Source organism: Camelus dromedarius, chromosome 2 (genome assembly GCF_036321535.1).
Source record: "Camelus dromedarius isolate mCamDro1 chromosome 2, mCamDro1.pat, whole genome shotgun sequence".
Taxonomy (NCBI): domain Eukaryota; kingdom Metazoa; phylum Chordata; class Mammalia; order Artiodactyla; family Camelidae; genus Camelus; species Camelus dromedarius.
The window spans coordinates 115,915,652-115,930,870 of NC_087437.1; the positions used below are offsets into that span (position 1 = coordinate 115,915,652).

Sequence of the window (15,219 nt, forward strand, 5' to 3'; positions counted from 1 at the left end):
GACACATACATAAATTGAAACTGTCCTAATTAGAAAGTTTCTTTGGGGCTGTTAAAAATAATGTTTCATCTCTACTGAAAGTTCTCTTCAATTTCTTTAATCTCCTTGGGCGCCTAACATGCTTAGTAACTGAAACACTGGCTATTATTTTGCTCTTTTTGCAGCCTTATTCTTTTTATGATTATGAAACTAACACATGATTGTTATTTCAAAACTCAGAAAATATTGAAAAATTTATAAATTGGAAAATATAGATGTTTTTATCATTCCATTCCCAGAGGAAACCACTGTTATATTTTGGTAAACACCTTTCTGTTCCCATTTCTATACCTGTCAGTATATACAGATATGGAAATATAATCCCCTTTTTCTAATATAAATATACTATACGTGTGATGTCATAAGCTACTCTCACAATGCTGTATCATACATCTTTCTATGTCAATAAAGGTAGAATATACTGTCACAGCATAGCATTCACTGTGGGTTATGCCATCATTTCCTTAACCAGATTCCATTTGATTTGCTTACAATTTTCACCATTTAATACAATGCTGTGATGAGCATCCTTGAGTTCACAGATTGGTGCCCTTGTCCTGTCGACACTGAGGATAAATATCAGGGGTAGGTATGGTTTGGTTAAAAATTATGACTGTTAAGAATTTTGACATGTATTGCTCAATTGTCCCCCAGAAAGTTGGCTCTGACTGTATGAAAACATTCGTTTTCGTACATTCTTTTTTTTTTTTTTTGGTGGGGGTAGGTAATTAGGCTTACTTATTATCTATTTATTCTTAGAGGAGCCCTGGGGATTGAATCCAGGGCCTCGTGCATGCCAAGCACGCGCTCTACCACTGAGCTGCACCCTGCATCCTGGTTTTGTCCATTCTTGCCAAGGGCATTAGCACTTTTCCCCAACCCTGTCTTTGCCAAACTGATAGGCAAAAAGTGGCACCTTGTGCTTTTAAATTGTCATTTTCCTTTCTCTGACCTTCTGTTTATGAACGACCCTAGCATGCCTTCACATGGAATAGGTACGGCATTGACTTTTCGTGGTGTGTCAGTCGTCCAACTCTTCTGCCATCAACATGTTAGCTCTCAGAGACCAGAGGTGGCATTTACTTTCCCTGCGGCCACAGTGTGGTGCTGAGCTTGTCACGGCGGCTTGGCTGGCCCTTGAGTCGACGTGTCATGGCTTGGGTGTTGAAGTACAGTTAACAATATCATTATTCATCCTTCCAGTGCCCCTATTCCCAAACTAAAAGGTCTCTTTGAGTATCGATAAAGAGCTTTGCACATCACAAGCACGCCTGATTCTCACAAGCCCTGCGTTACTGGCACTGCCTCTTACTTGAACTGATAATTGCCCTTGAGAACGGAAAGAGTTAAGAAGCCAAGATCACCCTCCCTACCGTGGTGGCATTGGCCTGTAAAGATTTAGCCTGCCATGCGGTTTATATTGAGATGTAAAGAAACAGCACTGCTGTCGGAGAGGCTAAGCGTGTTGGGCAGCAGAAACAACGAGACGGGCAAAGAGGAACTTGTCACAGGAGCACGGGTTCACAGGAGCGTGCAGAGAGGTTGCTTCAGAGACGAGTCTACCCCAGTGGTTCAGCACAATTCATGCATAGATGCAGCTCCATGGTGAGAACTCAGTGAAGCTCATCCTCGACCTGTAGGAGCCTCGTTCTGTCTCTGCGTGCTCTGTTCCTGACTCTCCACTTCACCTTCTAGCCTGGTTGTGCTGCTGGCCCAGCCCCTCCACTTACCCCATCTCTCTTTGTATCCTAATCTATGACTTTATCTTACTCTGGATCACTGACCTCTTCAGCTTGGCCCCCTTCTAATGGCTCCATTGGTGAGACTCCCCCAGCCACAGGCACCCAGATTCCAGGCATTATATCCTTACAAAGCCCTGTTGAGTTTTCTGTCTTCTTGGGTATGTTTCACCACGTTACCTCTTGTGACCCAAGGACACTGCCACATTTTGTACCCAGGTCTTGCTAGTGGATAGTCCTTGTAGCCATTTTTATTCAGATGTGTTGGGTATCTTCATCCTGGAGAAATCAAATTCTGTCTGTATCAGCATGTTTCTCTTTTCTGTAGTTAAATAGAAACTTCTGACTTCGACAGTGGAGGGGCCCTTAAAAATCCTAAATTTATCTCTCTGTTTGACTCATCTGTATCGTGGCTTATGGTGGCAATCATGACATATGTTTCTGTGTAAGTAGTTCAGGCATGCTATGAGATGTCTTTAAACTCCTTATGTCCTTCCCTCATTATCCAAAAGTTGAGGTTTGCAATTACATGGCACGCATGTTTGTAAAAGATTTACATTCCATTCAAGCAAATTCTCCTTTTTCTAAAGCCAAGAGCTTCCTCCAAAGTAAATTTGCTGGTTATCGGAATTACAATACTGGGAAGAGATTTAGAATTATAGCATATTAAACCTGGAAGAGATTCTTTTAGAGATTGTCAAGTCCAACCCCATAGTGATGCAGCTGATAAAACTGAAGCCCATGCCAAGAAAGGAATTTCCTCCAAGCTGATCTCATCTTCTTTTCAACAACCTCTGCTCCCCCAGAACCTCATGGTCTACCATACATGGATACATCGAAACAGGAGTCCTTATACAACAATGCTGGTGCTGTGTTGGACTTTCTCACGTTTTGCCTTCTGTGTTCTTCCTTAGAGCAGTCTCATCCACAACAATGCCTCTAATTTCCACAGATGGCTGGTGGCTCCCAAGTTTGTATATCCAGCTCTGACCTCACCATTGAGCCCCTGGGGTCTACTGAGCACCACCCAGACGCCCAGTGCATGACTCAAAGCCACTTTCTATTCCCACACACTTTCCACCAGCCAAGCCCCAGCCCCTCACACCCGGGCTGCTTCTCCTATTCTCTGTCTTTGGTTTATCGGATCACCACCCACGTTATACCTAAGCCAGAAATCTGGGAACACTCCACCTCCCTTCTCTTCCTCAGCCCTGATACTTCACATGTCTCACCTCTGACCTCCCTCTACTGCTGTCTCTGCCTCTCTTTTTTGAAGTATAGTTGATTTACAAAGTTGTGTTAGTTTCAGGTGTACAGCAAAGTGATTCAGTTACACACACACACATATTCATTTTTAGATTCTTTTCCATTATAGGTTATTATAAGATATTGAATATAGTTCCCTGTGCTATACAGTAGGTCCTTATTGTTTATCCATTTTATATGGATAAACTCCTAATTCACCCACCCTCCCCCAAACTTCCTCCTTGGTAACCATAAGTTTGTTTTCTATGTCTGTGAGTCTGTTTCTATTTTGTAAAAGAGTTCATTTGTATCATATTTTTCGATTCCACATATAAATGATATCATATGATATTTGTCTCTCTCTGTCTGACTTACTTCACTTGGTATGATCATCTCTAGGTCCATCCATGTTGCTGCAAACGGCATTATGTCATCCTTTTTCATGGTGGAGTTATATTCCATTGTGTACCTATTCCTCATCTTCTTTATCCAGCCATCTGTTGATGGGTGTTTAGGTTGCCCACATCTTGGCTATTTTGCTGCTATCTCTTAAAGGGGCTGCTGATGTTGCTTCCCTCTGCCTCTGGCCTCACCAGCAGGTTTACCTTGAAACAATCCTGGGGGAATCTATGTAAAATGCAGACTTCCACGCACACCTGCTTGAAAATTGTGAGTCCTCTAGCAAGTAAGCATGCAGTCCTTGTCCTTTAACCAGGGCCAGCTGTCTGGATGGTTCTGTCTTCTCAACCCACATCCTAGTTACAGGTACCTTCCTGCCTTGGCAGTCATTGTTCCCTCTGCCTAGACACCCAATTTCCATTTCCTCCTCGTGCTCCCAAATTTTTCACTAAGAGCTCCACTGGGTACCACTCAGTCTCTGCCGTTTTCCTCCACTCTTCCTGATTCTTTTCCCTGAATTTTATTTCTAAGCATGCTCATGTTCAAGTGTGTTCATGGTCACTGCATAATTTATTATGGGTGTAGGGAAGGGAGTCTGAGACCTTTGGAAAAGTCAAGTCCCACCTCCCAGCAGTCCTGTCTGGAGGCTTCCATTGCCACAGCCATCAAGACCGGAGGAAGTTCATGGTAGACCAGGAGTCTCTGCCACTGAAAAGCCCTAGGATTCTGAGCAAGGCATTTTACTTTTGGGGCCACAGTTTCCTGGTCTGTTCCTTTCAGACAAGGTTGGCTGTTTGCTGAGGCATGTTTAGTAGCAGCCACCTGCATGAAAAGGGCAGCTGCACACTCTTAGTTTGGGACAGAGTATGAGAATTGGTGATATTTACGATGAAAAAGACATATGTTTGCTTCAAGTCCTTTAGAAATATCTTTCCTCTGGGAACCAAAGGCTTTGATATTTGACATAATCTACTGGTTTATTAGTTGTAAAATTAGAAGAAAACCAGGGATGCAGGAATCTTACTGTTCTGGAGAAAAGAACTTACTTTGGTTTGAAAATGTATTGTTTATTTACTGTGTCTGTGCCCCTTGGATGTTCTTATTTTGAGAGAGCGTGTGAGTGAGTGAGAAGTGGAGCAGTCAGGGAGTCTAAAAGGAGCCTGGGTCTAAACGCTTTCTGTCTTGGCTTTGCTTTCTAGGTACTTACTATTAATCCCTGGAAGCTTCACTTTGCTTCTCTGTGCAGTGGGGAGAGGTCGTGTCTGTGTGTCTTCATTCAGAGGCCCGTTGTGAAGAACAGATGAGGAAATGTGTATTCATACACTCAAGTGTTATATCTGTGCGTGTGTGTGTGTATGTGTGTTTGTGTGTGTGTGTGTGTGTGTGTGTGTGTGTAATCATTATTCCGTTTGGCTACCATGCGGGAGCCAAGGGTTATCGCCTGTCCTTGCTGTATGAGGACAAATATTGACCTCTGGCACTGGTACCAAAAACAACAGAGCAATTTTTCCTGAAACTTATAAGACCCAAGTCTGCCTGCCTCCCAGGAGACTACTTACCATGAGGGTCAACAGCTGGTGACCGTGCACCCCACACCCCCATTTCCAACACCCTCCACCAGAATACAAGCTTCCAGGACCTTGGCATGCTTCTTGGAAGAGCTGGGTTCTTTTTCTCTAAGAGGAACTCCTTTTGCAACTGTGTTGTCATACCCTTAATGGAATAACAGAAACATTTAAAGTTTGCTGGAAATACTGTCAGGTTTGAGCAAAACTTGCCCACAGATGCTGAGAACATATACTGAGTGTCTTGTTAAGAGCATACCGAACTCCTTGGGCAAAGTATTGACCCTCAGGGCTGGTGGGTATTTAATTTTCTTATTGTCTGACTGTGTTCTGTTTACCATACCTGGTAATAAAAATATAAGCTCAGCAGTTTGCTTGGGGTGTGTGTGTGTTTGTGTGTGAGATTTACACTCATGCTTCTGTTGCAGCTAGGGAGAACGTGGCTTCCTCCTTGGACCATGCCAGACATATACTTCTTTCTGACTGTCTGAAATGACAGAGGGGTTTTTAATGAGGGCAGTTATAACAGAGCTTGACTGTAGCTCAAAGCTACAACTCGGGCACTGTGTGTGTGTGTGACTGCGTGCGTGTGTGTGTGTAGGGGGTTGATTCATGAATGCCAGGTTTCCTGGGTGGTGGGGAGGAGGAGGTGCTTTTCCTCCGCACGCGGCTCCCTCGCACGCAGAGGGCAGGGGCTGGCGGAGCCGAGTGCGGTCTGCGCGCTCCTCGGCAGCGCGGCCGTCTTTCTTTCTGGAGCCCAGAAGCAGGCTTTTAAGGATGAGGGGGAAACTCATCATAATTGATATATTTCAAACCAGCCATATTTGCATTTTGGATATTTTTATCTCTCTAAAAATGTGTGCTTATACTCCTCAGAAAACTGTGATTTTTAAAAAAGTTACAACCATTTAAAGGAACACTTACATATAGTGGGAGACGATAGTGCTGTGTTATGAACGTGAATCCTCATTGGACCTCACCTCCAGGTTAAAACAGGGGCTACAAATCTCCCACCTTGTTCTCAGGGTTCTCTACAAACATGCCAGTGGGGGCCTCCAACCGCGGCATCCCCATGTTGTTCTTCCACTTTCCCGACATGATGCCGCAGCTAGTCACAGGGGGACCAATTTAAAGGGGAAACGCCGCATTCTGAGATAGCCAGTCAAAGAAGTGTTCTTATAATGTGGTACCACACATTGCCTTGAGTGGCTACTGAAAAATATAGAGAATTTAAGAACCATGAATTAGCTTCTCGCCTAATGAAAAACTCGTGGGAATGAAGAGTCAGCACGCAGCTATGGTTTGGGACAATAAAATAGTCCCATTTAGTTCACATTTATTACACTCTGGCACTAGGTTGAGAGCATTGCTAGACTATCTCATTTAATTCCCACAAGGGCCTGATGAAATAAGTTTTAGCGCCCTCACTTTGGGAATGGAAAAACTGAGGCACAGAGAGGTTCAGCAAATGGCCCCGGGTCACAGAGCTGAACAAGAGTAGAGCTGGATGTCAAACACAGGAATTCTAACTCTCAGAACCAGAGCAGGCTCACAGAGGAAGAGCTCCCTTGTGTCAAGAAGGGTCAGAGAGTGATGTGGGGAGGGGAGGAGCGAGGTGGAATATTCCAGGTGGAGGAAAAGTAGCGATGGGGAGCCTTGGTGCCTGAGGACCAGCAGGCAGCAGGTGGACTGAGGCCAAGTGTGAGAAGAGTAGCAGACGGTCAGCTCAGAAAATCAGGGTGTAAACCATGGAGGACCATGGAGGGCAGGCCGAGTTGCTCAGGAGGGAGACAGAGGCTGGAGTTGGGGTGATGCTTGAAGCTGGGGGAGGAGGAAGGGTGCCAAGGCCTGAACTTGTGGGAGCACCTTGGGGAAACCCCGGGAGCTCTCTCTCAGAGGCTAAGGGAGTTTCAAGAATTAAGAGCTTGTCCACTGGGCTGTGGTACAATTTTACATAATATAGTTTTTATCCTTGATTTGCTCAGTGAAAGGCTCCTATGGTGATCTAAAGATATGATTCAGGGTAAAAAATGTGTAGGGGGGTGTTTGAAGGAGGAGGTGAAATTCTTACTGGGCAGGCCACGCAGGATGCTTTGGTGACATGGCCTCCTTTGCAAAAGGCTGAGAGTCCCTGCCTCATGAAGATACCCTTTCTAAGGTTCCTTGTGTACAGGTCACCCTGCTGGGTTTCTTAAGATACCGTCACTGTGGCCATGTTGTGGCCATGTGACCAGACTAGGGAGGGGCCTACTGCACTGGGGTATCAGTACGTCTTACAAAAATAAATTACATGAATTCAAGGTGGTGCTTTTACATCACCTCAAATCTTAGGTGAGAGGAAAGGACTTGGAGCATCACCTGGGGTTCTTTCTTGGAAGCATGCTGAGCACATGAACTTCTCCTGCCTAGAGGGACAGACTGCAGGGCTAAGTGTTAGAAAACTGCTGGACCACACGGCTGCAGAATTTCTCCAAAGCTCTGCGTGTGTCCTCCCCTGCTCAAAACCCCGGGGGCTCCCCTCCAGGCTTCCCAGCAGTGTTTCATGAATGCCCAGTGTGGCTGGTTCCTTGGAATATTGATGAGTGACTCATTCCTCCTTTCCTAGAGCTCCTGGAAATATCATAAAATATAGGACAAGCGTTGTCACCCACATCATAGCAAGAAGTTTCCTTTGAGGAGAATGCTGAGCTGGAGTGCGGGGAGGCACCGAGAAGATCCCAGGCTGAAATCTCCAGAGAGATTTGGGAGCCTGCCTCACTGCTGCCAACCCGGGCAGGCGCGCCTGTCTCAGGACGCACCTGCTCTAGGTTCCACGTGCTTCCCAGGGCTCAACCACAAAGTATGGAATCTTGGAAGCAGCCTGGAATTCCCTCTCAGTCTCATTTCTCTCAATCTGTTGCCTCCCTTCTGGGCCAGCATCTCTCTGAGGCTCTTGTCTCACCTCCAGAGCCGTTTTCCTGGAATCCGAAACCTTACAGTGGCCGATGCCTCCCCCACCTACCTTCGTCGCAGCCACCTGCTTTGCTAACCCTCTCTGTTCACAAGAGGAAAGGGGGAAGACTCCATATTACTTCCTTTCTTTTCCCTTTTCTTTTCCTTTTGCACATGATACAGGTTCCGAGCACAGGGAGTCCTCCGCTAGCTCTGCACTCCCAACTCTGCCCCATTCTGGGGTAAATCAGGACCTGGCTTCCACCTACCTCCCCAGGCTCATTTCCCATCACTCCCTGCTTCTAAACTCTGTTCCAGCCAAATGAGCCCCTTTGGGTACCGGAACGCATTGCCTTGCTCCATTCCTTTCCCTGCTTTCTTGGCCTGCACAGTTAGCTCCTACTTGTCTTTGAGGATCAGTTTGGATTTGGCCTCTTGTTTGACGTTGCCCCTGGCTACCCCTTTTCTAGTGACCATTCTTTGCATCCCTGTGCATACTTCTGTCGTAGGACCTGTCATTCTTGGAACCATGATTTCTAGAGACAACAGTGATGACAAACTTAGGAACAACCAGAAAAATAAAAAGAATTCATCTCTTTGTTTCCAAAGAAGAGGAAGTAAAATCCCAAAACAAAACTGAAGAATGAATAGAACGAAAAAGGTTTCCTTGCACAGTCATGAGTTTCCTGACATGAGAAGCTGACTGATCATTTGTCCAGAATGTTCCAGAAGGATTTCTGCTCGAAGTGGTGCAAAAAAATGACATGTAAGAGCTCTTTTTAAATTGTTTCAAAGATGAGGTCATAGTTCAAGGGAAAAAAAATCCCCAGTTTCTTTTGCTTTTGTTTGGATGCAGTTGTTTCTTTTTTTTTCAATCAGAGGTGATGGGGGTAGTGGTGGAGGTGAAGTGACAAGAACTAGTAATGACTGTTAACTGCTTACTTTGTCCTATAAGGGATGCTTAGAAAAGTTTGCCTGACCCAGCAGGTTGAATCCTCTTTTAAGGAGTTGCCCAAATCCAATGATGAGACGAATACGGTCACTAGAATGCCTTTTGTTTGTCTAATGATGCACTGTTCTTTTGCTCTTTTTAAAAATTTTTTTTTGAGGGGGTGGTAACTAGGTTTATTTGTTTATTTATTTTTAGAGGAGGTACTGGGGATTGAACTCAGGACCTTGTGCACACTAAGCATGCGCTCTACCACTTGAGCAATACCCTCCCCAATGTTGTATTAGGGAGCCCTGTGCAAAGGTACTGTGGCAGGCTCTTCTCTCTAGCCCCTTTGGGGAGACAAAATAATTTTTCTCCATTTTCTGGGTTATCCAGAGAAAACAGTTGCTGAGAGCTCTACACCCTGACTTTTAACTTCTGCCTGTAGTTTCCATTGGTAGGAATGAGCTTAGCTTCCTCGGCTCGAGCTGTGCTGTGTTCCCATGAGGCAATTTGCCATGTTCTCCCTCAAGAACTGGCTGGGTTGTAAATGAAGGGCAAGGGGTTCATTCGTCCATCCATTCACTCATTCACTTATGGCTCAGTCTTGTGAGGTATGATAATGAACAGCCCTTGGGAGAGCTATGATCAAGTTTTTTGACCGGAGATTAATCCAATGATGAAACTTAAGACTAAGCTATCCACTGTTGGATAACATATGTGGAAATTCTCTAGTGAGATGGGGAACCCAATGGAGCACAGTAACAGTTCCTTCCCAAGCCAGGCCCCTCTTGGGCACTGTCAGTGTCCAGGGAAGTGAAGTGGATGCTTGTTTTCAAAACTGAACACATCCCTGCTGACCTGGGTCATAGGGGAGCCAAACAGGCAGCTGAGAGCCCAGTTATTGGAATCACTGAAAGTCAGTCTATTACTTATGCATGCATGAGAAAGGGCATAGGGGACAAAGAGATGTGCTACTTCACTCTCTCATCTGTGTCAATAGTTATAAAAGACACTAAGTTGGAGGAATATTTTTAAAATGTTATTTTGCAAAATTCAATTTCATAACCAAATGTGACATTTACTGGGCTGGAGAATGGGGAATATTTATTGATAGAAATCATATCATTGTCTTGTGTTTCTTGCTACATTTTCAGCTTGAACTTCTGCTTGGACAGGGGAGGGAAGGGAGAGGTGGTGACCCCTTCGTTAGGTACTTCACAACTGATTCTCAACAGCACAGATCTCTCAGGAGAAAGGAAAACAAGAAAACACCATTCCATTCTCCTTTGTTTTTTGTCCTTTGTCCTTCTTTCTTCTTTCTCTCTATTTACAAATAATTTCCCAATTTCAACTCCTAGGAAAATGGTATGGATGTACTTTTCTCTATTCCTTCCACTAAACACAACTGAAACCCCCTGAACATTCCAATCATACCTCAGAGATATTTTGGGCTCAGTTCCAGACCATTGCAATAAAGTGAATATCAGGATAAATTGAGCCACACAAATTTTTTTGGCTTCCCAGTGCATATGAAAGTTATACTTTACACTGTGTAAACATGTAGTTATCCTAAAGGTGTATGCACCAAACAACAGAGATGCAAAATACATAAAGCAAAAACTGATAGAATTTAAAGGATGAATATGTAAACCCACAAATACAGTTGAAAACTTCAACATCCCTCTCTTAACAATTGCCAAAATAACTAGAGAGAAAATTAGCAGGGATATAGAGGAGCTCAGCAACACCATTAACCAACAGGATCTAATCAACATTCATAGTAATCGACCCAACAGCGCTAGAATGTGTGTACTTCTCAGGTGCCCACAGAATGTAAACCAAGATGGAACATACCTTGGGCCATAACACATACCTCATCAAACAAAATAACTGAAAGCATACAGACTATGTTCTCTGATCACGAGGAAATTAAACTAACAAACACCCCCAAATTTATTTTCCTCTGTTTCTTTCTTTTCTATTCATTTTTTCTTTTCTTCTTTTTCCCTTGTGTGCCCCCGCCACCTTCTTCCAGGGCTCTGGCCTGCCCGCATTCTAAGTGCACTGTGAGGGTGGGTTAATGGAACAATTTTGGAGTGGGATGTGGCTTTCACGTCCCAGGGCTTTAAAGGAAAGAGAGAAATGGAATTTTCATTCTGGTAACCCTTTCTAGTGGAATTGTCTGTCCCCTTGTGGAGATTTACCATGACCTTCACCTTGTTCTGTTCTGACTGTCCTTAGGACCTTTCTAAATAAAACCAGATGAGAGAAGAGGATGGTTGAGATTCCTAGTCTGTGTCTCTGAAAATGGCTTAGCATCATTTGCGTAGTTTAAGTCATTTTGAGACAAAAAAAAAAAATTAAATGGAGCAGAAAAAAAGCTTTTCTAATGCCTTATGAGACCTGAAATATCAACTGTAAACTTCTAATTCAATAGGCAGAAGTCGAGAGTGACTGCATCTGCTGGGGACCCTCTCTCCCTGTGGACCAGTCATTGCATAATTCTGTGCTGTGTTCACATGGCCCTCTCAGTGTTGCTGAGCTGTGAAACCCAGTCCTGCCCAAACATGCTGAATCTTTCTCAAAACTGTGTATTCCCAACAACAGGCTTCCCACTGACAATTCAGTGGTCCCTACTTGTTTGACAGTTATCCACGGGAAAAGAAAAACAACTCCTGCCACCGTTAGTTACAAGGTGGGTTATTGGCCAAGCACGGCCGGGAGCCTCGGTTTCTGACAGGCAGCAGCTGTTCAGGCTCCCTGTCCCAGAGGACAGCAGAAGGCGAGGGGGAGGGGAGGAGGTACGGTTCAGGGAGCTCAAGGCAAAAATTCTTCCCTAAGGCTGGATCCTCTGGGGGACTGGGCGTTGGGCAGATGGTGTTTGCTTTCTCCATCATTCAGGAAGCTATGGCCAGAAGCATGGGGGGTAGGGATGTTCAGACATCATTTTCTGAAGCTCTTTAGGCTCCCTGTATTTTAAAATCATGTTAACTCTGCTTTGTAAATATCATACCAAAACGATTCCATACAATATTGCAGCATTCACTAGGCCCTGTGTAGGGGTGGGAATAGAATTACTCTACATAAGGCAGCAACGAGCTTAAACATTTTCATTTCCTTCTTGTGGCCTGGACCCTTTCCCCTGGAAACCCTGCTACCATCTTTCTTGCCCTCTCCTTACTCCCTGCTTTCACTTCCTGAACTCAGGGTGATTTTGTGCTTCTGGTCTTTATGTGGGAATCCACCCTCTCCGTTCCTGACTCCCTATCTCTAGCTAGATGAGCAACTGAGCCTGTAAGCAGGTAGTCTCCAAATCAGTGTAGAGAATGTCCTTGTTCCCAGGAGATTCATATTCAAATACTTAAGGGTGAGGTATCCTGACATCTACAACTCCTTCTCAAATGGTCCGAGAGAGAGACACTCCACAAAAAAGGCAAATGTGATCTACGTGAAGGGTGAAGCATACAAGTATGTGCATTCTATTACTCTGACTTTTTTATTGGTTCAAAATTTTTCCGAATTAAAAAAAAAAAGGACAAACCCACCATGGTGAGGATAAGCCACCTCTCTTCAGCCTTCAGCCCGATCAATGGTCTCTGCATTGAGGGAGGTGTGTGGCTGGGCTGCTGACGTGGATAAATACAATGGTTACTTGATTTCCTTCTAGTCTGAGATCCTCTTGCATGGTTCATCAGTCAATACTCTGGATAGGGGTAGCATTGAGCGGCATCCTAATGCTTCAAATTCATTGCCTGTGGGCTCTTTCTAAGCCTAGATATAACTATGCTCCACTGCAGATGGACTGAATTGAAATCTCTAGGGGTAAAAGCAAAGAATAGGTATTTATTTGAGCCATGATGTTTATGGAGAGATCTAATTATTTTTTTTACATTTTTTTATTGAGTTATAGTTATTTTACAATGTTGTGTCAATTTCCAGTGCAGAGAACAATTTTTCAGTTATACAAGAACATACATATGTTCATTGTCACATTTTTTCCTGCTGTGAGCTACCACAAGATCTTGTATATATTTTTCCCTGTGCTATACAGTATAATCTTGTTTATCTATCTATATATGCCTGTCAGTACCTACCAATTTCAAACTCGGAGAGATCTAATTTTAAGGTTTTCCTTTAGAAAACCGTGAAGAGACAAATCAACAAAAAGGAATTTAATTTTTTTGTGAAACTAGGAAATGTCTATAATCTAATCCTAAACTATATATAAGGAGAGATATGGACTCTATGCAGCAAGAACTGGACCACCATGAAGACTGCCAGCGAGAAAGGATGACTAACAGGCCCTGGAGATCTCTGGCAGAGCAAGCAGAGTCTGGTCTTCCCCATCCTGGGGCACATCCAATGTTTAGAAAAGCAAGATGAAGACGTAGGACAGCCTGTGGGAGTCTCCTCGGACAGTGTGTGACACCACAGAAAGGCCACAGGAAACAGAAGGAAATGAGAAAATGCTCAGATCTGCAAGAAGCAGTCTCCCGGGGTGGCTGAGTGGAGGAGGGACTGTGATGGTTAGCAGCTCTCTGGCTGCCAATCTTTCTTAGCTGTAGTGATTTAAGAGCTACACTTTCTGACAGAACCCAGCATTAGAGCTGCATTTTGAGCCAGAGGCCACCTGCTTAATTTCAGTGCTTTCCTGGCTCCTCTCAAGACTGTCCTTTCGTGGATAGCTGATCCAGGCAGAACTCCCCTCATTCATGAGGAATGAGCAGAGAATCTACTCAAAATATTGCCCCCTAAAAGGCAAACTAGAGGCTGTTGAGGAAAAGCACAGGAAACATTTTGTAGCAGGGTAGATGAAAAACACAACAAAATGATTCTCCCTAAACTCAAAGAGCTGATGAAAAACTAAATTCAGTATTTCAAGAACTAAAAGCAGAGACTCCAGAGCTGTGGGAGGAAATGATAAAACAATGGAATGAAGTTAAAAATGACCTAGAAGAGAAAAGTAAAGTGAATATAATAATAGAAGCCATGTTGGATTTGGACAAAAGAGAAAAGATGGATAAAAATACAGTCAGTAAAGACTTGAGAAAATAAAGCAACATAAAAAGAAAACAAACAAGAGTTAAGAAAAAGATTGACTAGAACATGGTTGGACATGGAAGACAGACAAAGATGACTCAACATATAATTTGTGTCCTTGGAGAAGAAAACAGAATAAATCAATAGAAAAAATATTTGGACATATCCTTTAAAGAAGTTCTTCAGATAAAGCTCAATTCTTCCCATTGATAGGGCATACTGTGTCCTCCCTGGGGGAGGAGGGAGATTCATGGACATTGATACATGTGCTGATATGGTTACACATGGAGAAGAGGAAAAGCCAGACTGTGTTCTCTCTGGAAAGATCTATTTCTTTCTGGAAAGATTCAATGGTAGAAGACAATGGAACATGGTCTGAAGTTCTTAGGAAAAGGAAGTGAGACAAAAAGTTCTATATGCAGCCACATTAGTGTTTAGACAAAAAGATAGCTGAGCGATACCTCTTAAAGATGCAAGCACTCAGGAAATACAGTTCTCCATGAGCCTTTTTTGAAAAATACCATGAAGTCAAATCTCAGCTGCGTTAAGACTGGAGAAACAGTGAGAAAAGGTGGCAGTAAATGATGAGTCCATTTGCATATAAATCTAAGGATAAAATTGCCAGGGAAATTATGATTACAGAAAGGATAGAGAAGTGAAAACCATGGTGATGTTAAAATAATAATATGACTAACAAAATCCAGGTGGTAGACAGGAAGAGAAATGAAGGTAACAAAAGAGAGGTAAGCTCCTTACCTTACAGAGCAGGTGGGTCAGATATGTTTAAAACTGAAAAATCAAACAAGGAATTAGAGGAATATAATTTAAGGGAATAAATAGATGAGCTATGGATAGCAGCATCACCAGAAAGTGAAGGAGAAAGAAGAAAGGTGGATGAAAATCAAAGAACCTGAATTTGAATATAGTTTTTGGGGGTGGAAGGAGGCAATAGATTCTGTCTACAAAACAGAGATCTAAGTACAGGATATATTGGAGAAGAATGAAGTGAGACTCGGTCTGCCAAATTGCAAGTTCCAGAAGGCACACGACAAAGACAAGCAAACCCGGAACATATAGTGGGAGATAAAGAACAACAAAAATATTTTAGCGATTTGAAGACTTAATGTAAAATAATAACTCTAAGATACGAAAGACCAAAATACAGCTCTAGGTATTTTGGAATTATTATTATGGAAAAATCTCCAAGATACATGGTAGAGAGATTCCTTAACCGTACGTGATTCCTTACTTCTTTCTTTCCTGAGTCCTACTGTACTCACAGTTAATATCTCCCAAGTGAGCCCTTAATTGTTCTCCAATGATCTCA

At 43.4% G+C, this 15,219-nt stretch overlaps 1 protein-coding gene across 1 annotated transcript in view; it reads right to left on the reverse strand.

Annotated features, from left to right (window-relative positions):
* KCNJ6 (potassium inwardly rectifying channel subfamily J member 6) overlaps positions 1-15,219 on the reverse strand; it is a 256,348-nt gene that overhangs the window by 190,589 nt on the left and 50,540 nt on the right. The gene's annotated exons all lie outside the window — the stretch shown is intronic.